We start from the raw sequence: 25,302 nt of genomic DNA on the forward strand, positions 1-25,302 counted from the left end.
GGTCAATTATATTGTGCAGCTTATCTCACCACCTGTAGTTATTTAGGTGAAAGCTCCAAAATGCTTGCCTAATATGTCTGTTTATCCAAAAGGAAGTAAAAAGGGAGAGCTAGAAAGATAGCATTGCATCACATTACATGGCAATGCAATGCACAGTTGCTGAAGTTGAACCAAAATGAGCTTGTAATCTGGCTTCTGCAACTTTGAACATGAAAAATCCAATGAGGAGAAGAAAAGCAAAGCCAAAGAGTCCATCCCAAAATCCGACAAACAAGCAAAATGAACAAAAAACATTGAATTCAATTCTTTCTGATTTTAGAAACTGCATTAAAGAAGGGGTGCACCGGTCCTGGAGATACTGCAATACCAGGTCAATGCGTGGAGTGGACAGAGCAAGCTCTTTTTCCATCTCCCTGTTCTAAAAATCCATTTAATATATGGTCCCCAGATAGGGGACGTATCAGATATTAAACTGATAAGAACAGATACTACACTTGATCTTAGCCAAAAGGCCGAGAAGCGATAACCAGAATTGGTTTCAAACTACGGAGCCACCCAAGGATCCTGAAAAGTCCATTTGTGGAGATGAGCTCCTGGACTCCCGTTAAGAAGACATGTTGTCAACCTCTAGATCCCTTACATGCCTGCACTTTTCGGCTTGCTGCTGCTGCAATCCACGCGTTTTAGATCTGCATAACTCCACCTCTTTAAACACAGCACCTTCACCCCCTGCTGTTCCCACCCGCCTCAACACCGTTGGAAGGGAGGAGAACCAATTAAGGCGGGGGGTGGGGTGGAACGAGCAGCTGTCTACCCTTAGCAGGAGGGCTCCTGATTACATACCTCTCCTGCTGCTGCTGCTGCTGGCTGTCCAGCAGCAGACTGAAGGTGGCTGCTGCTGTGCACAGGTATATAAAGGCTCAGAGCCTATTATGACACGCGCAGCCAGCGTTCCATTGCCACATTCCATCTACTGCAGGCAGGATACCTGGCTGGCTGAATGTCGCTGAGAAGCTCACAGAGACCGCCATAAGCAACAGTTTAACAGAATGCCACAGACTAATCAACCAAACTTTTTGGGTTGGGTTCTCTTTTATAGTCTGCAGGCATTAAATGAAAGAAGTCAGTGTTCCAGCAGAAGGAGACAACGTTTCAGAAAAGGCATTGTAGCAAACCAAAAAAGAAATTTTAAGCGCAGCAGAGTAACCAGCGCACATACCTGTTAGCTCAGGTGAGTTTAAAAGGCTGCTGTTGATAACAAGGGCATTTGCTAAATAGATGGTGTGTGTGCAACAATATACTGAAAGGTCAATTATATTGTGCAGCTTATCTCACCACCTGTAGTTATTTAGGTGAAAGCTCCAAAATGCTTGCCTAATATGTCTGTTTATCCAAAAGGAAGTAAAAAGGGAGAGCTAGAAAGATAGCATTGCATCACATTACATGGCAATGCAATGCACAGTTGCTGAAGTTGAACCAAAATGAGCTTGTAATCTGGCTTCTGCAACTTTGAACATGAAAAATCCAATGAGGAGAAGAAAAGCAAAGCCAAAGAGTCCATCCCAAAATCCGACAAACAAGCAAAATGAACAAAAAACATTGAATTCAATTCTTTCTGATTTTAGAAACTGCATTAAAGAAGGGGTGCACCGGTCCTGGAGATACTGCAATACCAGGTCAGTGCGTGGAGTGGACAGAGCAAGCTCTTTTTCCATCTCCCTGTTCTAAAAATCCATTTAATATATGGTCCCCAGATAGGGGACGTATCAGATATTAAACTGATAAGAACAGATACTACACTTGATCTTAGCCAAAAGGCCGAGAAGCGATAACCAGAATTGGTTTCAAACTACAGAGCCACCCAAGGATCCTGAAAAGTCCATTTGTGGAGATGAGCTCCTGGACTCCCGTTAAGAAGACATGTTGTCAACCTCTAGATCCCTTACATGCCTGCACTTTTCGGCTTGCTGCTGCTGCAATCCACGCGTTTTAGATCTGCATAACTCCACCTCTTTAAACACAGCACCTTCACCCCCTGCTGTTCCCACCCGCCTCAACACCGTTGGAAGGGAGGAGAACCAATTAAGGCGGGGGGTGGGGTGGAACGAGCAGCTGTCTACCCTTAGCAGGAGGGCTCCTGATTACATACCTCTCCTGCTGCTGCTGCTGCTGGCTGTCCAGCAGCAGACTGAAGGTGGCTGCTGCTGTGCACAGGTATATAAAGGCTCAGAGCCTATTATGACACGCGCAGCCAGCGTTCCATTGCCACATTCCATCTACTGCAGGCAGGATACCTGGCTGGCTGAATGTCGCTGAGAAGCTCACAGAGACCGCCATAAGCAACAGTTTAACAGAATGCCACAGACTAATCAACCAAACTTTTTGGGTTGGGTTCTCTTTTATAGTCTGCAGGCATTAAATGAAAGAAGTCAGTGTTCCAGCAGAAGGAGACAACGTTTCAGAAAAGGCATTGTAGCAAACCAAAAAAGAAATTTTAAGCGCAGCAGAGTAACCAGCGCACATACCTGTTAGCTCAGGTGAGTTTAAAAGGCTGCTGTTGATAACAAGGGCATTTGCTAAATAGATGGTGTGTGTGCAACAATATACTGAAAGGTCAATTATATTGTGCAGCTTATCTCACCACCTGTAGTTATTTAGGTGAAAGCTCCAAAATGCTTGCCTAATATGTCTGTTTATCCAAAAGGAAGTAAAAAGGGAGAGCTAGAAAGATAGCATTGCATCACATTACATGGCAATGCAATGCACAGTTGCTGAAGTTGAACCAAAATGAGCTTGTAATCTGGCTTCTGCAACTTTGAACATGAAAAATCCAATGAGGAGAAGAAAAGCAAAGCCAAAGAGTCCATCCCAAAATCCGACAAACAAGCAAAATGAACAAAAAACATTGAATTCAATTCTTTCTGATTTTAGAAACTGCATTAAAGAAGGGGTGCACCGGTCCTGGAGATACTGCAATACCAGGTCAATGCGTGGAGTGGACAGAGCAAGCTCTTTTTCCATCTCCCTGTTCTAAAAATCCATTTAATATATGGTCCCCAGATAGGGGACGTATCAGATATTAAACTGATAAGAACAGATACTACACTTGATCTTAGCCAAAAGGCCGAGAAGCGATAACCAGAATTGGTTTCAAACTACGGAGCCACCCAAGGATCCTGAAAAGTCCATTTGTGGAGATGAGCTCCTGGACTCCCGTTAAGAAGACATGTTGTCAACCTCTAGATCCCTTACATGCCTGCACTTTTCGGCTTGTTGCTGCTGCAATCCACGCGTTTTAGATCTGCATAACTCCACCTCTTTAAACACAGCACCTTCACCCCCTGCTGTTCCCACCCGCCTCAACACCATTGGAAGGGAGGAGAACCAATTAAGGCGGGGGGTGGGGTGGAACGAGCAGCTGTCTACCCTTAGCAGGAGGGCTCCTGATTACATACCTCTCCTGCTGCTGCTGCTGCTGGCTGTCCAGCAGCAGACTGAAGGTGGCTGCTGCTGTGCACAGGTATATAAAGGCTCAGAGCCTATTATGACACGCGCAGCCAGCGTTCCATTGCCACATTCCATCTACTGCAGGCAGGATACCTGGCTGGCTGAATGTCGCTGAGAAGCTCACAGAGACCGCCATAAGCAACAGTTTAACAGAATGCCACAGACTAATCAACCAAACTTTTTGGGTTGGGTTCTCTTTTGTAGTCTGCAGGCATTAAATGAAAGAAGTCAGTGTTCCAGCAGAAGGAGACAACGTTTCAGAAAAGGCATTGTAGCAAACCAAAAAAGAAATTTTAAGCGCAGCAGAGTAACCAGCGCACATACCTGTTAGCTCAGGTGAGTTTAAAAGGCTGCTGTTGATAACAAGGGCATTTGCTAAATAGATGGTGTGTGTGCAACAATATACTGAAAGGTCAATTATATTGTGCAGCTTATCTCACCACCTGTAGTTATTTAGGTGAAAGCTCCAAAATGCTTGCCTAATATGTCTGTTTATCCAAAAGGAAGTAAAAAGGGAGAGCTAGAAAGATAGCATTGCATCACATTACATGGCAATGCAATGCACAGTTGCTGAAGTTGAACCAAAATGAGCTTGTAATCTGGCTTCTGCAACTTTGAACATGAAAAATCCAATGAGGAGAAGAAAAGCAAAGCCAAAGAGTCCATCCCAAAATCCGACAAACAAGCAAAATGAACAAAAAACATTGAATTCAATTCTTTCTGATTTTAGAAACTGCATTAAAGAAGGGGTGCACCGGTCCTGGAGATACTGCAATACCAGGTCAATGCGTGGAGTGGACAGAGCAAGCTCTTTTTCCATCTCCCTGTTCTAAAAATCCATTTAATATATGGTCCCCAGATAGGGGACGTATCAGATATTAAACTGATAAGAACAGATTTTTTTTTTTTTTTTGATTGAATATATCTTTTATTAGCACAAAAAATAAGTTAACAGACAGTGTACAGTGCCGCAGCCCAGTACACACAGAATTCTACATCATATTTACATAGCATGAGGATACGACGCACTAACTAGACACATCGCACCCCTATGCTACACAAAACACTCAATCTGAAAGAAAAAGCATGTCAATCAATACAGTACGACGAACCGTGATAAGGGATCGGGATTGGGAAAAAGGGGATGGGGAGGGGAAAATCACAGGCCCGAAGCTTTATTGAAAGACAAGACACATAAGGGGAGAGGGGGAGGAGGGGTTTAGTCCTCATCCTCGTCCTCCGGACCGTCCATGATGGAATAGTCTCTGAGCAGGCTGTGGATCAGCCTGCGGCAGTCCTGGATGGACATCCTCTCCTTCCTCAAGATGAGCCGGTTCCTGGCGACCCAAACGGCATCCTTGAAGCAGTTCATAAGGCGCCAAGCCTCCTGGATGGCTCCGACGGTATGAACCCCAGGGAATAGTCCATAAAGCACAGAATGGTGCGATAGGCTCGCCCTGGGGACAGAGTTCCTCAGGTCGTCCTCAAGTGCAGTCAATAGGCGCTGTGCAAATCCGCAGTCCCAAAAAGTGTGCAAAGATGTTTCCTCCACGAAGGGGCACCTTGGGCAGTACCGGGTCTTGCACATTTTCCGGGCATGCATGAATGACCGGACGGGCAGTCCGCCCTGAATCGCCATCCACGACAAGTCCTTGTGCCCGTTGGTCAGCCTGTCAGACGACACATTTGTCCACACAGTCTCCAGCGTGTCCTGGTGAAGTCCTGTGATGTTCTCCACGTCATCCTTGGCTCTGATTAGCTTGTGGATAGTTTTGGGCTTCCACAAGTCGGGCTTGAGTCCCTCCAGTTGATGCTCCCCCACAAATCGAACGACGTCTCCGTAGAACCATGGCGTCGTCCAGTTGTAGGGGAAGGAGCTGTCCCACTTGTCCCAGCCGAGTCGCCTCCAAAGAGGAAGCAGGAAGAAGTGAGACATGGACCTGCCCGCGGAGCCATTCTTGACTTGCAAAGTCCGGCGGACACAATCACACACAAAAGAGGATCGCAGGAGGGTGGGGATATCTGGAACGCCCTTCCCACCCTTGCGAGGCTCCTTGTACATGACGGCCCGCCTGACTCTGTCCATCTTGGATCCCCAGACAAAGTGAAACACTGTCTTGGTAATGGCCCTGCACACAGTGACGTGTGGGGGCCAGGCCTGCGCCGTGTACTGCAAGACGGGCAGGACCTCATTACGCAGGACGAGTGCCTTACCCTCACAAGTGAGGTGTCTGAGGCTCCAGAGTCCGATCCGTTGCTTCACCTTGGCCAAGCGTTCTTGCCAGGACTTGAGGGCCGCTCCTTCCTTCCCGAACCAGACTCCCAGCACCTTGAGGAAATCCGGTTGAATGTTGAAGGGGAAGGGGGCAGAGGAGGCCGGCTGCCAATCCCCGAAGAGCATGGCTTCCGACTTCCTGCTGTTGACTTTGGCCCCTGAAGCCCGGCCGAACCTCTCACACGTCTGGACGAGGGCGTCGACTGAACCACGATCAGCGCAGAAGACGGTGACGTCGTCCATGTAGAGCGAGCACTTGACCTCGTGTCGTCCCGGACCCGGTGCGGTGATCCCTCTGATCTCTCCATTCTGCCGGATAGCCTCTGCGAAGAGTTCTATAACACAAACAAAAAGAAGAGGTGATAGAGGGCAGCCTTGTCTGACCCCAGAGAGGACAGGGAAGGGGTCAGTCTTCCAGCCGTTCACCAACACCGAGCTGTGGATATCAAAATACATCAGACGGACATACGAACAAAACATGTTACCCAAACCTAACCGGTGCAGAGCTCGGCCCATGAACTCGTGGGAAACCCGGTTGAAGGCCTTCTCCTGATCCAAGGAGACCAGGGCCGCGTGTGCGCGGCGGACCTTGATGTACTCGACCGTGTCCCGCACGAGAGCGAGGCTGTCTGCGATGCGACGTCCAGGGATGCCGCAGGTCTGGTCCGGGTGGATGATCCGTCCGATGACCGTCTTAAGTCGTGTCGCCATCGTCTTGGCCAGGATCTTGTAGTCCACGTTGAGCAGAGTGATGGGACGCCAATTCCTCAGGTCGCACCTCTCTCCCTTCCGCTTGTACAGGATCGTGACCATTCCTTCCCTCAAAGATGGAGGCATTCTACCCTCCACCACCATCTCCTCGTACAGGTCCAACAGGTCCGGACAGATGAGGTCTCCCAGCGCTACATAGAGCTCCGCTGGAAGACCATCACTGCCCGGGGTCCTGCCGGTCCTAAAGGATTTAGCGGCAGAGAGCAATTCGCCCACCATCAGAGGTTTGTCCAAGGCTGCCGTGCCTGCAGGATCAAGATGGTTAGTGATACCTGACAGGAACTTATCAGCAGCGTCGGGGTCGGTAGTCTTGTGGGAGTAGAGTTCGCTGTAGAAGTCGCTGACGACCCTCATCACGTCCTCCTTCCCACGTCGCATGTTTCCGCTCTCGTCTCGCAGCTCGTTCAGGGGCGTGTGACCGGCATGAAGTTTCCTGAAAAAGAATGAGTTACATTTCTCACCCTTCTCCAGATTCTCCACTTTGGAACGGAAGACGATTCGCTTGGACTCCTCCTCAAAGTGCCTTTTCAGGCTCTTCTTGGTCTCCTCCAGCTCCTCCCTCACGTCCCAGCCGCAGTGAAGAAGGTCCTGCAGCGACCGCAGCTCGCGCTGCAGCCCTCTGAAGTCCCTCCTCTTCTCACACGCCTGTTGTCGACCCTTGGCCTGAAAGAAACAGCGAAACTCAAGTTTAACATATTCCCACCAATCAGAGACTGTTTGGAAGCTACCCTTGTAGGACTGCCACATTGCGTAGGCTGCTCTCAGCTCCTCCACGACTTCATCCTGAGCCAGCAGAGCACAATTCAGCTTCCAGGAGCCGGGGCCGGACGGAAAACCGTCGCCGAGGACACCTTGTAAGTGAATGGCTCTGTGGTCGGAGAAGAAGCAGGAGACCATCGAGTGCCTACTCTGCCTGACTGCCCGAGAGGTGAACACAAAGTCAATCCTGGAGCGGAGTGAGCCATCGGGTCGGCTCCACGAATAGTTCGTGGAGCCTCTCCCCATGGAGCCCACCACGTCCTGAAGAGAGGCCTCGGTTACCATCTCGATGAGCAGCTTGGACGTGATGTCCAACTTGGCAGATGTGCCAGAACTACGACCATCCTCCTCGATGGGGCAGTTGAAATCCCCGGCCATCACTAAGGTCCTGGTGGTGGCAAGCTGAAGCCGCAGGGTCTGGAAAAGCTCCAAACGCTCATTCTTCAGTGGGGACGCATACACGTTGATGAACCTGACAGGTTCTCCCGCCCAGTTGCCATCTACAACAAGAGCCCTGCCGCAGATGAGCTCCTGGACGGACTCAAGCGTGAATGCGCCCCCCCTGATCAGAATTGCGACCCCCGCAGACTTGCAGTCACCCCCACCGGACCAGTAGGATGGACCGTGGGACCACTCCCTGGCCAGATGTTTGAAGGACCTAGAGGAGGGAAGGGAACATTCCTGCAACATATAAACATCACACAACTGGGAAGTAAGGAAGGCATAAATAGTCTGACGTCTGAACTTGTCCTTGATGCTCCTGACATTAATGGAAAATAAGTTAATATTAGCCATCATGTAGGGAAAAAAGAAAAAGTTAGCGCAGGCAATACACCTTAGTTACCACTCCGGTCGGGTGGTCCCTCGTCGGTGTTGACTGCTGGTGACGGGATCACCAGCAGGCCCTCTTCCTCCATCTGGTCAAGCAGCGCGGCCTCGATCTCGGCGACCACCAGTTCCTCCTCTTCTGGCTCGGCCACCAGGGTCTCAACCATGTGCTCCATCTCTTCTGGCTCAGGGAGGGTATCCTCCTTTTCGCCTACGAAATCCAGAATCTTCTTTTTGGAGGATTCAGTAGCAGGGCTGTCCTCCACCTTCCTCTTTCCCCGGGTTGGAACTGGGGAGACAAGAAGGGGAAAATCCTCCTCGGAATAGATAGCGGCGGGTGGAGGAAAGGTTAATTCCACCGCTACCATGGTCTGGGGAGGGAGAGTGGCTGCCGGGGCAGGGGAAAGGACACCTGCTGAGGAGTAGGGGAAGGAGGAAGAGGAAGTGGAATCCTCAGCAGGGGTGGCCGGGGTGGGGGGGGATTGGACGGGGGTGGCAGGGGGAGGGATCGAGAGAGGGGTGACAGAACTCTTACCCTCCTTTGACTTTTTCTTCTGCTTCGGAGCTGCTGGGACCGTCGCTGGGGCTTTGGCCACCGACTCCTTGACCGCTTTGGCCTTGGTCGTCTCGGCCTTGGCCGCTGGGGCCTTGGTCGTCGCGTCCTTGAACTTCACAGGCCTGGTCATCGGGTCCTTGTCCTCCGTAGCTGGGGTCGTCGCAACCACCGATGCCCAGGATCTCTCACGCTTGGGGCAATCCTTGTACAGATGAGCCGCCAGCCCACACAGGTTGCAGGACGTCTTCTTCGGGCAGTCCTTCGAGCTGTGTCCCGTCACTCGACAAATCCTGCAGGCATCCTCCTTGCAGTCCTTCATCTCGTGGCCGTTCTTGCCGCATCTCCTGCAGTTCCGCGGCATGTCCGGGTAATAGATGAGGCCGTAGGAGTTGCCCAGGGAGAATGTCGGGGGCAGGTGCCGAAGTCCGTCTGAGTACGCCAGGTCCCTGTGAAGTCTAACGGTCACCGACCACTTACCTGTCCAGAAGCCGAGTCCATTCAGGATGTGAGAAGGTTCCTTCACAACCAAACAGAAGCGTCTCAGGAAGGTACAGATGTCTTGGCCTGGGGTGTGCGGGTTGCGCATGGAGACCGTGATCCTCCTTTCGTCCCTCTGGATAGGGCAGCTACCTGTAAAGGCAGAGAAAGAATTATCTGGTCCTTTTGCGCTTACCATTTCCCAGAACCTCCTGCAGGTGTTCACAGTGGCGAAGGTGACGAAGAAGATCCCCGTCAAGAAGGTCTGGATGCTGAGGGTGTCCGACCTGGAGAAGCCTCGATCCAGCAGCATCTTCTGGCAGAACACGTCCGAGGACATGTCCGGCACCCTCCCATCCACTTCCTTCAGCTTCAGGGCCACCGTCTGCCGCATCCATGGCTCCAGGGCTGGAGCTTCGTGGCGGGGCTTCTGGGGTCCCTTCTGCTGGCCAGTCGTGGAGGCAGAGTCCTTGGGGTCAGAATCGGCTCCTGGCTGGGCCCTCCTGGCTGTCCCCTGCTCCAGGCTCTTCTTTTCGGCCTTCCTCGCAGCGCTTGCCATGGCTTTCCTCCTGCAGTTACTTCTTGGAGCTGGATCTGGAACTTTTCCCGGAATGGGTGGAGCTATGCAGATTCTTCTCCCGTCGTGTTCTGGACAAATTCCCCGAAAGGTCTTTGTCTCGATGATTTTCTTCCTCGAAGATTCCACAGGACAGCCCGATTCTTCTCCGAGTCTTCGTCTTCTTCTGGATTCTTTAGAGCTTCTTCCTCCCACCGATATCCGCCTTCCTTCTCCGATGTCAGCTGGGCTCCGAAGCTCTTCTCCTTCCGAGTTCGATCGCTCTCGTCAAGTGGAGATCATAGCTCTTGTGTTCTTATAAGAACAGATACTACACTTGATCTTAGCCAAAAGGCCGAGAAGCGATAACCAGAATTGGTTTCAAACTACGGAGCCACCCAAGGATCCTGAAAAGTCCATTTGTGGAGATGAGCTCCTGGACTCCCGTTAAGAAGACATGTTGTCAACCTCTAGATCCCTTACATGCCTGCACTTTTCGGCTTGCTGCTGCTGCAATCCACGCGTTTTAGATCTGCATAACTCCACCTCTTTAAACACAGCACCTTCACCCCCTGCTGTTCCCACCCGCCTCAACACCGTTGGAAGGGAGGAGAACCAATTAAGGCGGGGGGTGGGGTGGAACGAGCAGCTGTCTACCCTTAGCAGGAGGGCTCCTGATTACATACCTCTCCTGCTGCTGCTGCTGCTGGCTGTCCAGCAGCAGACTGAAGGTGGCTGCTGCTGTGCACAGGTATATAAAGGCTCAGAGCCTATTATGACACGCGCAGCCAGCGTTCCATTGCCACATTCCATCTACTGCAGGCAGGATACCTGGCTGGCTGAATGTCGCTGAGAAGCTCACAGAGACCGCCATAAGCAACAGTTTAACAGAATGCCACAGACTAATCAACCAAACTTTTTGGGTTGGGTTCTCTTTTATAGTCTGCAGGCCTTAAATGAAAGAAGTCAGTGTTCCAGCAGAAGGAGACAACGTTTCAGAAAAGGCATTGTAGCAAACCAAAAAAGAAATTTTAAGCGCAGCAGAGTAACCAGCGCACATACCTGTTAGCTCAGGTGAGTTTAAAAGGCTGCTGTTGATAACAAGGGCATTTGCTAAATAGATGGTGTGTGTGCAACAATATACTGAAAGGTCAATTATATTGTGCAGCTTATCTCACCACCTGTAGTTATTTAGGTGAAAGCTCCAAAATGCTTGCCTAATATGTCTGTTTATCCAAAAGGAAGTAAAAAGGGAGAGCTAGAAAGATAGCATTGCATCACATTACATGGCAATGCAATGCACAGTTGCTGAAGTTGAACCAAAATGAGCTTGTAATCTGGCTTCTGCAACTTTGAACATGAAAAATCCAATGAGGAGAAGAAAAGCAAAGCCAAAGAGTCCATCCCAAAATCCGACAAACAAGCAAAATGAACAAAAAACATTGAATTCAATTCTTTCTGATTTTAGAAACTGCATTAAAGAAGGGGTGCACCGGTCCTGGAGATACTGCAATACCAGGTCAATGCGTGGAGTGGACAGAGCAAGCTCTTTTTCCATCTCCCTGTTCTAAAAATCCATTTAATATATGGTCCCCAGATAGGGGACGTATCAGATATTAAACTGATAAGAACAGATACTACACTTGATCTTAGCCAAAAGGCCGAGAAGCGATAACCAGAATTGGTTTCAAACTACGGAGCCACCCAAGGATCCTGAAAAGTCCATTTGTGGAGATGAGCTCCTGGACTCCCGTTAAGAAGACATGTTGTCAACCTCTAGATCCCTTACATGCCTGCACTTTTCGGCTTGCTGCTGCAGCAATCCACGCGTTTTAGATCTGCATAACTCCACCTCTTTAAACACAGCACCTTCACCCCCTGCTGTTCCCACCCGCCTCAACACCGTTGGAAGGGAGGAGAACCAATTAAGGCGGGGGGTGGGGTGGAACGAGCAGCTGTCTACCCTTAGCAGGAGGGCTCCTGATTACATACCTCTCCTGCTGCTGCTGCTGCTGGCTGTCCAGCAGCAGACTGAAGGTGGCTGCTGCTGTGCACAGGTATATAAAGGCTCAGAGCCTATTATGACACGCGCAGCCAGCGTTCCATTGCCACATTCCATCTACTGCAGGCAGGATACCTGGCTGGCTGAATGTCGCTGAGAAGCTCACAGAGACCGCCATAAGCAACAGTTTAACAGAATGCCACAGACTAATCAACCAAACTTTTTGGGTTGGGTTCTCTTTTATAGTCTGCAGGCATTAAATGAAAGAAGTCAGTGTTCCAGCAGAAGGAGACAACGTTTCAGAAAAGGCATTGTAGCAAACCAAAAAAGAAATTTTAAGCGCAGCAGAGTAACCAGCGCACATACCTGTTAGCTCAGGTGAGTTTAAAAGGCTGCTGTTGATAACAAGGGCATTTGCTAAATAGATGGTGTGTGTGCAACAATATACTGAAAGGTCAATTATATTGTGCAGCTTATCTCACCACCTGTAGTTATTTAGGTGAAAGCTCCAAAATGCTTGCCTAATATGTCTGTTTATCCAAAAGGAAGTAAAAAGGGAGAGCTAGAAAGATAGCATTGCATCACATTACATGGCAATGCAATGCACAGTTGCTGAAGTTGAACCAAAATGAGCTTGTAATCTGGCTTCTGCAACTTTGAACATGAAAAATCCAATGAGGAGAAGAAAAGCAAAGCCAAAGAGTCCATCCCAAAATCCGACAAACAAGCAAAATGAACAAAAAACATTGAATTCAATTCTTTCTGATTTTAGAAACTGCATTAAAGAAGGGGTGCACCGGTCCTGGAGATACTGCAATACCAGGTCAATGCGTGGAGTGGACAGAGCAAGCTCTTTTTCCATCTCCCTGTTCTAAAAATCCATTTAATATATGGTCCCCAGATAGGGGACGTATCAGATATTAAACTGATAAGAACAGATACTACACTTGATCTTAGCCAAAAGGCCGAGAAGCGATAACCAGAATTGGTTTCAAACTACGGAGCCACCCAAGGATCCTGAAAAGTCCATTTGTGGAGATGAGCTCCTGGACTCCCGTTAAGAAGACATGTTGTCAACCTCTAGATCCCTTACATGCCTGCACTTTTCGGCTTGCTGCTGCTGCAATCCACGCGTTTTAGATCTGCATAACTCCACCTCTTTAAACACAGCACCTTCACCCCCTGCTGTTCCCACCCGCCTCAACACCGTTGGAAGGGAGGAGAACCAATTAAGGCGGGGGGTGGGGTGGAACGAGCAGCTGTCTACCCTTAGCAGGAGGGCTCCTGATTACATACCTCTCCTGCTGCTGCTGCTGCTGGCTGTCCAGCAGCAGACTGAAGGTGGCTGCTGCTGTGCACAGGTATATAAAGGCTCAGAGCCTATTATGACACGCGCAGCCAGCGTTCCATTGCCACATTCCATCTACTGCAGGCAGGATACCTGGCTGGCTGAATGTCGCTGAGAAGCTCACAGAGACCGCCATAAGCAACAGTTTAACAGAATGCCACAGACTAATCAACCAAACTTTTTGGGTTGGGTTCTCTTTTATAGTCTGCAGGCATTAAATGAAAGAAGTCAGTGTTCCAGCAGAAGGAGACAACGTTTCAGAAAAGGCATTGTAGCAAACCAAAAAAGAAATTTTAAGCGCAGCAGAGTAACCAGCGCACATACCTGTTAGCTCAGGTGAGTTTAAAAGGCTGCTGTTGATAACAAGGGCATTTGCTAAATAGATGGTGTGTGTGCAACAATATACTGAAAGGTCAATTATATTGTGCAGCTTATCTCACCACCTGTAGTTATTTAGGTGAAAGCTCCAAAATGCTTGCCTAATATGTCTGTTTATCCAAAAGGAAGTAAAAAGGGAGAGCTAGAAAGATAGCATTGCATCACATTACATGGCAATGCAATGCACAGTTGCTGAAGTTGAACCAAAATGAGCTTGTAATCTGGCTTCTGCAACTTTGAACATGAAAAATCCAATGAGGAGAAGAAAAGCAAAGCCAAAGAGTCCATCCCAAAATCCGACAAACAAGCAAAATGAACAAAAAACATTGAATTCAATTCTTTCTGATTTTAGAAACTGCATTAAAGAAGGGGTGCACCGGTCCTGGAGATACTGCAATACCAGGTCAATGCGTGGAGTGGACAGAGCAAGCTCTTTTTCCATCTCCCTGTTCTAAAAATCCATTTAATATATGGTCCCCAGATAGGGGACGTATCAGATATTAAACTGATAAGAACAGATACTACACTTGATCTTAGCCAAAAGGCCGAGAAGCGATAACCAGAATTGGTTTCAAACTACGGAGCCACCCAAGGATCCTGAAAAGTCCATTTGTGGAGATGAGCTCCTGGACTCCCGTTAAGAAGACATGTTGTCAACCTCTAGATCCCTTACATGCCTGCACTTTTCGGCTTGCTGCTGCTGCAATCCACGCGTTTTAGATCTGCATAACTCCACCTCTTTAAACACAGCACCTTCACCCCCTGCTGTTCCCACCCGCCTCAACACCGTTGGAAGGGAGGAGAACCAATTAAGGCGGGGGGTGGGGTGGAACGAGCAGCTGTCTACCCTTAGCAGGAGGGCTCCTGATTACATACCTCTCCTGCTGCTGCTGCTGCTGGCTGTCCAGCAGCAGACTGAAGGTGGCTGCTGCTGTGCACAGGTATATAAAGGCTCAGAGCCTATTATGACACGCGCAGCCAGCGTTCCATTGCCACATTCCATCTACTGCAGGCAGGATACCTGGCTGGCTGAATGTCGCTGAGAAGCTCACAGAGACCGCCATAAGCAACAGTTTAACAGAATGCCACAGACTAATCAACCAAACTTTTTGGGTTGGGTTCTCTTTTATAGTCTGCAGGCATTAAATGAAAGAAGTCAGTGTTCCAGCAGAAGGAGACAACGTTTCAGAAAAGGCATTGTAGCAAACCAAAAAAGAAATTTTAAGCGCAGCAGAGTAACCAGCGCACATACCTGTTAGCTCAGGTGAGTTTAAAAGGCTGCTGTTGATAACAAGGGCATTTGCTAAATAGATGGTGTGTGTGCAACAATATACTGAAAGGTCAATTATATTGTGCAGCTTATCTCACCACCTGTAGTTATTTAGGTGAAAGCTCCAAAATGCTTGCCTAATATGTCTGTTTATCCAAAAGGAAGTAAAAAGGGAGAGCTAGAAAGATAGCATTGCATCACATTACATGGCAATGCAATGCACAGTTGCTGAAGTTGAACCAAAATGAGCTTGTAATCTGGCTTCTGCAACTTTGAACATGAAAAATCCAATGAGGAGAAGAAAAGCAAAGCCAAAGAGTCCATCCCAAAATCCGACAAACAAGCAAAATGAACAAAAAACATTGAATTCAATTCTTTCTGATTTTAGAAACTGCATTAAAGAAGGGGTGCACCGGTCCTGGAGATACTGCAATACCAGGTCAATGCGTGGAGTGGACAGAGCAAGCTCTTTTTCCATCTCCCTGTTCTAAAAATCCATTTAATATATGGTCCCCAGATAGGGGACGTATCAGATATTAAACTGATAAGAACAGATACTACACTTGATCTTAGCCAAAAGGCCGAGAAGCGATAACCAGAATTGGTTTCAAACTACGGAGCCACCCAAGGATCCTGAAAAGTCCATTTGTGGAGATGAGCTCCTGGACTCCCGTTAAGAAGACATGTTGTCAACCTCTAGATCCCTTACATGCCTGCACTTTTCGGCTTGCTGCTGCTGCAATCCACGCGTTTTAGATCTGCATAACTCCACCTCTTTAAACACAGCACCTTCACCCCCTGCTGTTCCCACCCGCCTCAACACCGTTGGAAGGGAGGAGAACCAATTAAGGCGGGGGGTGGGGTGGAACGAGCAGCTGTCTACCCTTAGCAGGAGGGCTCCTGATTACATACCTCTCCTGCTGCTGCTGCTGCTGGCTGTCCAGCAGCAGACTGAAGGTGGCTGCTGCTGTGCACAGGTATATAAAGGCTCAGAGCCTATTATGACACGCGCAGCCAGCGTTCCATTGCCACATTCCATCTACTGCAGGCAGGATACCTGGCTGGCTGAATGTCGCTGAGAAGCTCACAGAGACCGCCATAAGCAACAGTTTAACAGAATGCCACAGACTAATCAACCAAACTTTTTGGGTTGGGTTCTCTTTTATAGTCTGCAGGCCTTAAATGAAAGAAGTCAGTGTTCCAGCAGAAGGAGACAACGTTTCAGAAAAGGCATTGTAGCAAACCAAAAAAGAAATTTTAAGCGCAGCAGAGTAACCAGCGCACATACCTGTTAGCTCAGGTGAGTTTAAAAGGCTGCTGTTGATAACAAGGGCATTTGCTAAATAGATGGTGTGTGTGCAACAATATACTGAAAGGTCAATTATATTGTGCAGCTTATCTCACCACCTGTAGTTATTTAGGTGAAAGCTCCAAAATGCTTGCCTAATATGTCTGTTTATCCAAAAGGAAGTAAAAAGGGAGAGCTAGAAAGATAGCATTGCATCACATTACATGGCAATGCAATGCACAGTTGCTGAAGTTGAACCAAAATGAGCTTGTAATCTGGCTTCTGCAACTTTGAACATGAAAAATCCAATGAGGAGAAGAAAAGCAAAGTCAAAGAGTCCATCCCAAAATCCGACAAACAAGCAAAATGAACAAAAAACATTGAATTCAATTCTTTCTGATTTTAGAAACTGCATTAAAGAAGGGGTGCACCGGTCCTGGAGATACTGCAATACCAGGTCAATGCGTGGAATGGACAGAGCAAGCTCTTTTTCCATCTCCCTGTTCTAAAAATCCATTTAATATATGGTCCCCAGATAGGGGACGTATCAGATATTAAACTGATAAGAACAGATACTACACTTGATCTTAGCCAAAAGGCCGAGAAGCGATAACCAGAATTGGTTTCAAACTACGGAGCCACCCAAGGATCCTGAAAAGTCCATTTGTGGAGATGAGCTCCTGGACTCCCGTTAAGAAGACATGTTGTCAACCTCTAGATCCCTTACATGCCTGCACTTTTCGGCTTGCTGCTGCTGCAATCCACGCGTTTTAGATCTGCATAACTCCACCTCTTTAAACACAGCACCTTCACCCCCTGCTGTTCCCACCCGCCTCAACACCGTTGGAAGGGAGGAGAACCAATTAAGGCGGGGGGTGGGGTGGAACGAGCAGCTGTCTACCCTTAGCAGGAGGGCTCCTGATTACATACCTCTCCTGCTGCTGCTGCTGCTGGCTGTCCAGCAGCAGACTGAAGGTGGCTGCTGCTGTGCACAGGTATATAAAGGCTCAGAGCCTATTATGACACGCGCAGCCAGCGTTCCATTGCCACATTCCATCTACTGCAGGCAGGATACCTGGCTGGCTGAATGTCGCTGAGAAGCTCACAGAGACCGCCATAAGCAACAGTTTAACAGAATGCCACAGACTAATCAACCAAACTTTTTGGGTTGGGTTCTCTTTTATAGTCTGCAGGCATTAAATGAAAGAAGTCAGTGTTCCAGCAGAAGGAGACAACGTTTCAGAAAAGGCATTGTAGCAAACCAAAAAAGAAATTTTAAGCGCAGCAGAGTAACCAGCGCACATACCTGTTAGCTCAGGTGAGTTTAAAAGGCTGCTGTTGATAACAAGGGCATTTGCTAAATAGATGGTGTGTGTGCAACAATATACTGAAAGGTCAATTATATTGTGCAGCTTATCTCACCACCTGTAGTTATTTAGGTGAAAGCTCCAAAATGCTTGCCTAATATGTCTGTTTATCCAAAAGGAAGTAAAAAGGGAGAGCTAGAAAGATAGCATTGCATCACATTACATGGCAATGCAATGCACAGTTGCTGAAGTTGAACCAAAATGAGCTTGTAATCTGGCTTCTGCAACTTTGAACATGAAAAATCCAATGAGGAGAAGAAAAGCAAAGCCAAAGAGTCCATCCCAAAATCCGACAAACAAGCAAAATGAACAAAAAACATTGAATTCAATTCTTTCTGATTTTAGAAACTGCATTAAAGAAGGGGTGCACCGGTCCTGGAGATACTGCAATACCAGGTCAATGCGTGGAGTGGACAGAGCAAGCTCTTTTTCCATCTCCCTGTTCTAAAAATCCATTTAATATATGGTCCCCAGATAGGGGACGTATCAGATATTAAACTGATAAGAACAGATACTACACTTGATCTTAGCCAAAAGGCCGAGAAGCGATAACCAGAATTGGTTTCAAACTACGGAGCCACCCAAGGATCCTGAAAAGTCCATTTGTGGAGATGAGCTCCTGGACTCCCGTTAAGAAGACATGTTGTCAACCTCTAGATCCCTTACATGCCTGCACTTTTCGGCTTGCTGCTGCTGCAATCCACGCGTTTTAGATCTGCATAACTCCACCTCTTTAAACACAGCACCTTCACCCCCTGCTGTTCCCACCCGCCTCAACACCGTTGGAAGGGAGGAGAACCAATTAAGGCGGGGGGTGGGGTGGAACGAGCAGCTGTCTACCCTTAGCAGGAGGGCTCCTGATTACATACCTCTCCTGCTGCTGCTGCTGCTGGCTGTCCAGCAGCAGACTGAAGGTGGCTGCTGCTGTGCACAGGTATATAAAGGCTCAGAGCCTATTATGACACGCGCAGCCAGCGTTCCATTGCCACATTCCATCTACTGCAGGCAGGATACCTGGCTGGCTGAATGTCGCTGAGAAGCTCACAGAGACCGCCATAAGCAACAGTTTAACAGAATGCCACAGACTAATCAACCAAACTTTTTGGGTTGGGTTCTCTTTTATAGTCTGCAGGCCTTAAATGAAAGAAGTCAGTGTTCCAGCAGAAGGAGACAACGTTTCAGAAAAGGCATTGTAGCAAACCAAAAAAGAAATTTTAAGCGCAGCAGAGTAACCAGCGCACATACCTGTTAGCTCAGGTGAGTTTAAAAGGCTGCTGTTGATAACAAGGGCATTTGCTAAATAGATGGTGTGTGTGCAACAATATACTGAAAGGTCAATTATATTGTGCAGCTTATCTCACCACCTGTAGTTATTTAGGTGAAAGCTCCAAAATGCTTGCCTAATATGTCTGTTTATCCAAAAGGAAGTAAAAAGGGAGAGCTAGAAAGATAGCATTGCATCACATTACATGGCAATGCAATGCACAGTTGCTGAAGTTGAACCAAAATGAGCTTGTAATCTGGCTTCTGCAACTTTGAACATGAAAAATCCAATGAGGAGAAGAAAAGCAAAGCCAAAGAGTCCATCCCAAAATCCGACAAACAAGCAAAATGAACAAAAAACATTGAATTCAATTCTTCCTGATTTTAGAAACTGCATTAAAGAAGGGGTGCACCGGTCCTGGAGATACTGCAATACCAGGTCAATGCGTGGAGTGGACAGAGCAAGCTCTTTTTCCATCTCCCTGTTCTAAAAATCCATTTAATATATGGTCCCCAGATAGGGGACATATCAGATATTAAACTGATAAGAACAGATACTACACTTGATCTTAGCCAAAAGGCCGAGAAGCGATAACCAGAATTGGTTTCAAACTACGGAGCCACCCAAGGATCCTGAAAAGTCCATTTGTGGAGATGAGCTCCTGGACTCCCGTTAAGAAGACATGTTGTCAACCTCTAGATCCCTTACATGCCTGCACTTTTCGGCTTGCTGCTGCAGCAATCCACGCGTTTTAGATCTGCATAACTCCACCTCTTTAAACACAGCACCTTCACCCCCTGCTGTTCCCACCCGCCTCAACACCGTTGGAAGGGAGGAGAACCAATTAAGGCGGGGGGTGGGGTGGAACGAGCAGCTGTCTACCCTTAGCAGGAGGGCTCCTGATTACATACCTCTCCTGCTGCTGCTGCTGCTGGCTGTCCAGCAGCAGACTGAAGGTGGCTGCTGCTGTGCACAGGTATATAAAGGCTCAGAGCCTATTATGACACGCGCAGCCAGCGTTCCATTGCCACATTCCATCTACTGCAGGCAGGATACCTGGCTGGCTGAATGTCGCTGAGAAGCTCACAGAGACCGCCATAAGCAACAGTTTAACAGAATGCCACAGACTAATCAACCAAACTTTTTGGGTTGGGTTCTCTTTTATAGTCTGCAGGCATTAAATGAAAGAAGTCAGTGTTCCAGCAGAAGGAGACAACGTTTCAGAAAAGGCATTGTAGCAAACCAAAAAAGAAATTTTAAGCGCAGCAGAGTAACCAGCGCACATACCTGTTAGCTCAGGTGAGTTTAAAAGGCTGCTGTTGATAACAAGGGCATTTGCTAAATAGATGGTGTGTGTGCAACAATATACTGAAAGGTCAATTATATTGTGCAGCTTATCTCACCACCTGTAGTTATTTAGGTGAAAGCTCCAAAATGCTTGCCTAATATGTCTGTTTATCCAAAAGGAAGTAAAAAGGGAGAGCTAGAAAGATAGCATTGCATCACATTACATGGCAATGCAATGCACAGTTGCTGAAGTTGAACCAAAATGAGCTTGTAATCTGGCTTCTGCAACTTTGAACATGAAAAATCCAATGAGGAGAAGAAAAGCAAAGCCAAAGAGTCCATCCCAAAATCCGACAAACAAGCAAAATGAACAAAAAACATTGAATTCAATTCTTTCTGATTTTAGAAACTGCATTAAAGAAGGGGTGCACCGGTCCTGGAGATACTGCAATACCAGGTCAATGCGTGGAGTGGACAGAGCAAGCTCTTTTTCCATCTCCCTGTTCTAAAAATCCATTTAATATATGGTCCCCAGATAGGGGACGTATCAGATATTAAACTGATAAGAACAGATACTACACTTGATCTTAGCCAAAAGGCCGAGAAGCGATAACCAGAATTGGTTTCAAACTACGGAGCCACCCAAGGATCCTGAAAAGTCCATTTGTGGAGATGAGCTCCTGGACTCCCGTTAAGAAGACATGTTGTCAACCTCTAGATCCCTTACATGCCTGCACTTTTCGGCTTGCTGCTGCTGCAATCCACGCGTTTTAGATCTGCATAACTCCACCTCTTTAAACACAGCACCTTCACCCCCTGCTGTTCCCACCCGCCTCAACACCGTTGGAAGGGAGGAGAACCAATTAAGGCGGGGGGTGGGGTGGAACGAGCAGCTGTCTACCCTTAGCAGGAGGGCTCCTGATTACATACCTCTCCTGCTGCTGCTGCTGCTGGCTGTCCAGCAGCAGACTGAAGGTGGCTGCTGCTGTGCACAGGTATATAAAGGCTCAGAGCCTATTATGACACGCGCAGCCAGCGTTCCATTGCCACATTCCATCTACTGCAGGCAGGATACCTGGCTGGCTGAATGTCGCTGAGAAGCTCACAGAGACCGCCATAAGCAACAGTTTAACAGAATGCCACAGACTAATCAACCAAACTTTTTGGGTTGGGTTCTCTTTTATAGTCTGCAGGCATTAAATGAAAGAAGTCAGTGTTCCAGCAGAAGGAGACAACGTTTCAGAAAAGGCATTGTAGCAAACCAAAAAAGAAATTTTAAGCGCAGCAGAGTAACCAGCGCACATACCTGTTAGCTCAGGTGAGTTTAAAAGGCTGCTGTTGATAACAAGGGCATTTGCTAAATAGATGGTGTGTGTGCAACAATATACTGAAAGGTCAATTATATTGTGCAGCTTATCTCACCACCTGTAGTTATTTAGGTGAAAGCTCCAAAATGCTTGCCTAATATGTCTGTTTATCCAAAAGGAAGTAAAAAGGGAGAGCTAGAAAGATAGCATTGCATCACATTACATGGCAATGCAATGCACAGTTGCTGAAGTTGAACCAAAATGAGCTTGTAATCTGGCTTCTGCAACTTTGAACATGAAAAATCCAATGAGGAGAAGAAAAGCAAAGCCAAAGAGTCCATCCCAAAATCCGACAAACAAGCAAAATGAACAAAAAACATTGAATTCAATTCTTTCTGATTTTAGAAACTGCATTAAAGAAGGGGTGCACCGGTCCTGGAGATACTGCAATACCAGGTCAATGCGTGGAGTGGACAGAGCAAGCTCTTTTTCCATCTCCCTGTTCTAAAAATCCATTTAATATATGGTCCCCAGATAGGGGACGTATCAGATATTAAACTGATAAGAACAGATACTACACTTGATCTTAGCCAAAAGGCCGAGAAGCGATAACCAGAATTGGTTTCAAACTACGGAGCCACCCAAGGATCCTGAAAAGTCCATTTGTGGAGATGAGCTCCTGGACTCCCGTTAAGAAGACATGTTGTCAACCTCTAGATCCCTTACATGCCTGCACTTTTCGGCTTGCTGCTGCTGCAATCCACGCGTTTTAGATCTGCATAACTCCACCTCTTTAAACACAGCACCTTCACCCCCTGCTGTTCCCACCCGCCTCAACACCGTTGGAAGGGAGGAGAACCAATTAAGGCGGGGGGTGGGGTGGAACGAGCAGCTGTCTACCCTTAGCAGGAGGGCTCCTGATTACATACCTCTCCTGCTGCTGCTGCTGCTGGCTGTCCAGCAGCAGACTGAAGGTGGCTGCTGCTGTGCACAGGTATATAAAGGCTCAGAGCCTATTATGACACGCGCAGCCAGCGTTCCATTGCCACATTCCATCTACTGCAGGCAGGATACCTGGCTGGCTGAATGTCGCTGAGAAGCTCACAGAGACCGCCATAAGCAACAGTTTAACAGAATGCCACAGACTAATCAACCAAACTTTTTGGGTTGGGTTCTCTTTTATAGTCTGCAGGCATTAAATGAAAGAAGTCAGTGTTCCAGCAGAAGGAGACAACGTTTCAGAAAAGGCATTGTAGCAAACCAAAAAAGAAATTTTAAGCGCAGCAGAGTAACCAGCGCACATACCTGTTAGCTCAGGTGAGTTTAAAAGGCTGCTGTTGATAACAAGGGCATTTGCTAAATAGATGGTGTGTGTGCAACAATATACTGAAAGGTCAATTATATTGTGCAGCTTATCTCACCACCTGTAGTTATTTAGGTGAAAGCTCCAAAATGCTTGCCTAATATGTCTGTTTATCCAAAAGGAAGTAAAAAGGGAGAGCTAGAAAGATAGCATTGCATCACATTACATGGCAATGCAATGCACAGTTGCTGAAGTTGAACCAAAATGAGCTTGTAATCTGGCTTCTGAAACTTTGAACATGAAAAATCCAATGAGGAGAAGAAAAGCAAAGCCAAAGAGTCCATCCCAAAATCCGACAAACAAGCAAAATGAACAAAAAACATTGAATTCAATTCTTTCTGATTTTAGAAACTGCATTAAAGAAGGGGTGCACCGGTCCTGGAGATACTGCAATACCAGGTCAATGCGTGGAGTGGACAGAGCAAGCTCTTTTTCCATCTCCCTGTTCTAAAAATCCATTTAATATATGGTCCCCAGATAGGGGACGTATCAGATATTAAACTGATAAGAACAGATACTACACTTGATCTTAGCCAAAAGGCCGAGAAGCGATAACCAGAATTGGTTTCAAACTACGGAGCCACCCAAGGATCCTGAAAAGTCCATTTGTGGAGATGAGCTCCTGGACTCCCGTTAAGAAGACATGTTGTCAACCTCTAGATCCCTTACATGCCTGCACTTTTCGGCTTGCTGCTGCTGCAATCCACGCGTTTTAGATCTGCATAACTCCACCTCTTTAAACACAGCACCTTCACCCCCTGCTGTTCCCACCCGCCTCAACACCGTTGGAAGGGAGGAGAACCAATTAAGGCGGGGGGTGGGGTGGAACGAGCAGCTGTCTACCCTTAGCAGGAGGGCTCCTGATTACATACCTCTCCTGCTGCTGCTGCTGCTGGCTGTCCAGCAGCAGACTGAAGGTGGCTGCTGCTGTGCACAGGTATATAAAGGCTCAGAGCCTATTATGACACGCGCAGCCAGCGTTCCATTGCCACATTCCATCTACTGCAGGCAGGATACCTGGCTGGCTGAATGTCGCTGAGAAGCTCACAGAGACCGCCATAAGCAACAGTTTAACAGAATGCCACAGACTAATCAACCAAACTTTTTGGGTTGGGTTCTCTTTTATAGTCTGCAGGCCTTAAATGAAAGAAGTCAGTGTTCCAGCAGAAGGAGACAACGTTTCAGAAAAGGCATTGTAGCAAACCAAAAAAGAAATTTTAAGCGCAGCAGAGTAACCAGCGCACATACCTGTTAGCTCAGGTGAGTTTAAAAGGCTGCTGTTGATAACAAGGGCATTTGCTAAATAGATGGTGTGTGTGCAACAATATACTGAAAGGTCAATTATATTGTGCAGCTTATCTCACCACCTGTAGTTATTTAGGTGAAAGCTCCAAAATGCTTGCCTAATATGTCTGTTTATCCAAAAGGAAGTAAAAAGGGAGAGCTAGAAAGATAGCATTGCATCACATTACATGGCAATGCAATGCACAGTTGCTGAAGTTGAACCAAAATGAGCTTGTAATCTGGCTTCTGCAACTTTGAACATGAAAAATCCAATGAGGAGAAGAAAAGCAAAGTCAAAGAGTCCATCCCAAAATCCGACAAACAAGCAAAATGAACAAAAAACATTGAATTCAATTCTTTCTGATTTTAGAAACTGCATTAAAGAAGGGGTGCACCGGTCCTGGAGATACTGCAATACCAGGTCAATGCGTGGAATGGACAGAGCAAGCTCTTTTTCCATCTCCCTGTTCTAAAAATCCATTTAATATATGGTCCCCAGATAGGGGACGTATCAGATATTAAACTGATAAGAACAGATACTACACTTGATCTTAGCCAAAAGGCCGAGAAGCGATAACCAGAATTGGTTTCAAACTACGGAGCCACCCAAGGATCCTGAAAAGTCCATTTGTGGAGATGAGCTCCTGGACTCCCGTTAAGAAGACATGTTGTCAACCTCTAGATCCCTTACATGCCTGCACTTTTCGGCTTGCTGCTGCTGCAATCCACGCGTTTTAGATCTGCATAACTCCACCTCTTTAAACACAGCACCTTCACCCCCTGCTGTTCCCACCCGCCTCAACACCGTTGGAAGGGAGGAGAACCAATTAAGGCGGGGGGTGGGGTGGAACGAGCAGCTGTCTACCCTTAGCAGGAGGGCTCCTGATTACATACCTCTCCTGCTGCTGCTGCTGCTGGCTGTCCAGCAGCAGACTGAAGGTGGCTGCTGCTGTGCACAGGTATATAAAGGCTCAGAGCCTATTATGACACGCGCAGCCAGCGTTCCATTGCCACATTCCATCTACTGCAGGCAGGATACCTGGCTGGCTGAATGTCGCTGAGAAGCTCACAGAGACCGCCATAAGCAACAGTTTAACAGAATGCCACAGACTAATCAACCAAACTTTTTGGGTTGGGTTCTCTTTTATAGTCTGCAGGCATTAAATGAAAGAAGTCAGTGTTCCAGCAGAAGGAGACAACGTTTCAGAAAAGGCATTGTAGCAAACCAAAAAAGAAATTTTAAGCGCAGCAGAGTAACCAGCGCACATACCTGTTAGCTCAGGTGAGTTTAAAAGGCTGCTGTTGATAACAAGGGCATTTGCTAAATAGATGGTGTGTGTGCAACAATATACTGAAAGGTCAATTATATTGTGCAGCTTATCTCACCACCTGTAGTTATTTAGGTGAAAGCTCCA

General features: G+C 47.4%; 14 non-coding genes and 2 pseudogenes across 14 annotated transcripts; all 16 read right to left on the reverse strand.

Annotated features, from left to right (window-relative positions):
• Positions 1-333: 333 nt before the first annotated feature.
• LOC141231915 (U2 spliceosomal RNA) lies at positions 334-524 on the reverse strand. Its single transcript, XR_012298185.1, has one exon. It is a non-coding gene; the product is annotated as a U2 spliceosomal RNA (small nuclear RNA).
• Positions 525-1,639: 1,115 nt separating this feature from the next.
• On the reverse strand, positions 1,640-1,830 carry LOC141231686 (U2 spliceosomal RNA). The gene has a single exon (XR_012297997.1). It is a non-coding gene; the product is annotated as a U2 spliceosomal RNA (small nuclear RNA).
• A 1,115-nt stretch (positions 1,831-2,945) lies between these two features.
• LOC141231916 (U2 spliceosomal RNA) lies at positions 2,946-3,136 on the reverse strand. The gene has a single exon (XR_012298186.1). It is a non-coding gene; the product is annotated as a U2 spliceosomal RNA (small nuclear RNA).
• Positions 3,137-4,251: 1,115 nt separating this feature from the next.
• LOC141231832 (U2 spliceosomal RNA) lies at positions 4,252-4,454 on the reverse strand (annotated as a pseudogene).
• Positions 4,455-10,002: 5,548 nt separating this feature from the next.
• Positions 10,003-10,096, reverse strand: LOC141231864 (U2 spliceosomal RNA; annotated as a pseudogene).
• A 1,115-nt stretch (positions 10,097-11,211) lies between these two features.
• LOC141231917 (U2 spliceosomal RNA) lies at positions 11,212-11,402 on the reverse strand. The gene has a single exon (XR_012298187.1). It is a non-coding gene; the product is annotated as a U2 spliceosomal RNA (small nuclear RNA).
• Positions 11,403-12,517: 1,115 nt separating this feature from the next.
• On the reverse strand, positions 12,518-12,708 carry LOC141231919 (U2 spliceosomal RNA). The gene has a single exon (XR_012298189.1). It is a non-coding gene; the product is annotated as a U2 spliceosomal RNA (small nuclear RNA).
• A 1,115-nt stretch (positions 12,709-13,823) lies between these two features.
• LOC141231920 (U2 spliceosomal RNA) lies at positions 13,824-14,014 on the reverse strand. The gene has a single exon (XR_012298190.1). It is a non-coding gene; the product is annotated as a U2 spliceosomal RNA (small nuclear RNA).
• Positions 14,015-15,129: 1,115 nt separating this feature from the next.
• On the reverse strand, positions 15,130-15,320 carry LOC141231922 (U2 spliceosomal RNA). Its single transcript, XR_012298191.1, has one exon. It is a non-coding gene; the product is annotated as a U2 spliceosomal RNA (small nuclear RNA).
• A 1,115-nt stretch (positions 15,321-16,435) lies between these two features.
• On the reverse strand, positions 16,436-16,626 carry LOC141231713 (U2 spliceosomal RNA). Its single transcript, XR_012298024.1, has one exon. It is a non-coding gene; the product is annotated as a U2 spliceosomal RNA (small nuclear RNA).
• A 1,115-nt stretch (positions 16,627-17,741) lies between these two features.
• LOC141231923 (U2 spliceosomal RNA) lies at positions 17,742-17,932 on the reverse strand. The gene has a single exon (XR_012298192.1). It is a non-coding gene; the product is annotated as a U2 spliceosomal RNA (small nuclear RNA).
• A 1,115-nt stretch (positions 17,933-19,047) lies between these two features.
• Positions 19,048-19,238, reverse strand: LOC141231847 (U2 spliceosomal RNA). Its single transcript, XR_012298148.1, has one exon. It is a non-coding gene; the product is annotated as a U2 spliceosomal RNA (small nuclear RNA).
• A 1,115-nt stretch (positions 19,239-20,353) lies between these two features.
• On the reverse strand, positions 20,354-20,544 carry LOC141231924 (U2 spliceosomal RNA). Its single transcript, XR_012298193.1, has one exon. It is a non-coding gene; the product is annotated as a U2 spliceosomal RNA (small nuclear RNA).
• A 1,115-nt stretch (positions 20,545-21,659) lies between these two features.
• LOC141231925 (U2 spliceosomal RNA) lies at positions 21,660-21,850 on the reverse strand. The gene has a single exon (XR_012298194.1). It is a non-coding gene; the product is annotated as a U2 spliceosomal RNA (small nuclear RNA).
• A 1,115-nt stretch (positions 21,851-22,965) lies between these two features.
• Positions 22,966-23,156, reverse strand: LOC141231926 (U2 spliceosomal RNA). The gene has a single exon (XR_012298195.1). It is a non-coding gene; the product is annotated as a U2 spliceosomal RNA (small nuclear RNA).
• A 1,115-nt stretch (positions 23,157-24,271) lies between these two features.
• Positions 24,272-24,462, reverse strand: LOC141231715 (U2 spliceosomal RNA). Its single transcript, XR_012298026.1, has one exon. It is a non-coding gene; the product is annotated as a U2 spliceosomal RNA (small nuclear RNA).
• Positions 24,463-25,302: the final 840 nt, after the last annotated feature.

Source organism: Phyllobates terribilis, unplaced genomic scaffold (genome assembly GCF_046119375.1).
Source record: "Phyllobates terribilis strain yellow unplaced genomic scaffold, ASM4611937v1 Scaffold_538__1_contigs__length_1162401, whole genome shotgun sequence".
NCBI classification, from domain to species: Eukaryota; Metazoa; Chordata; class Amphibia; order Anura; family Dendrobatidae; genus Phyllobates; species Phyllobates terribilis.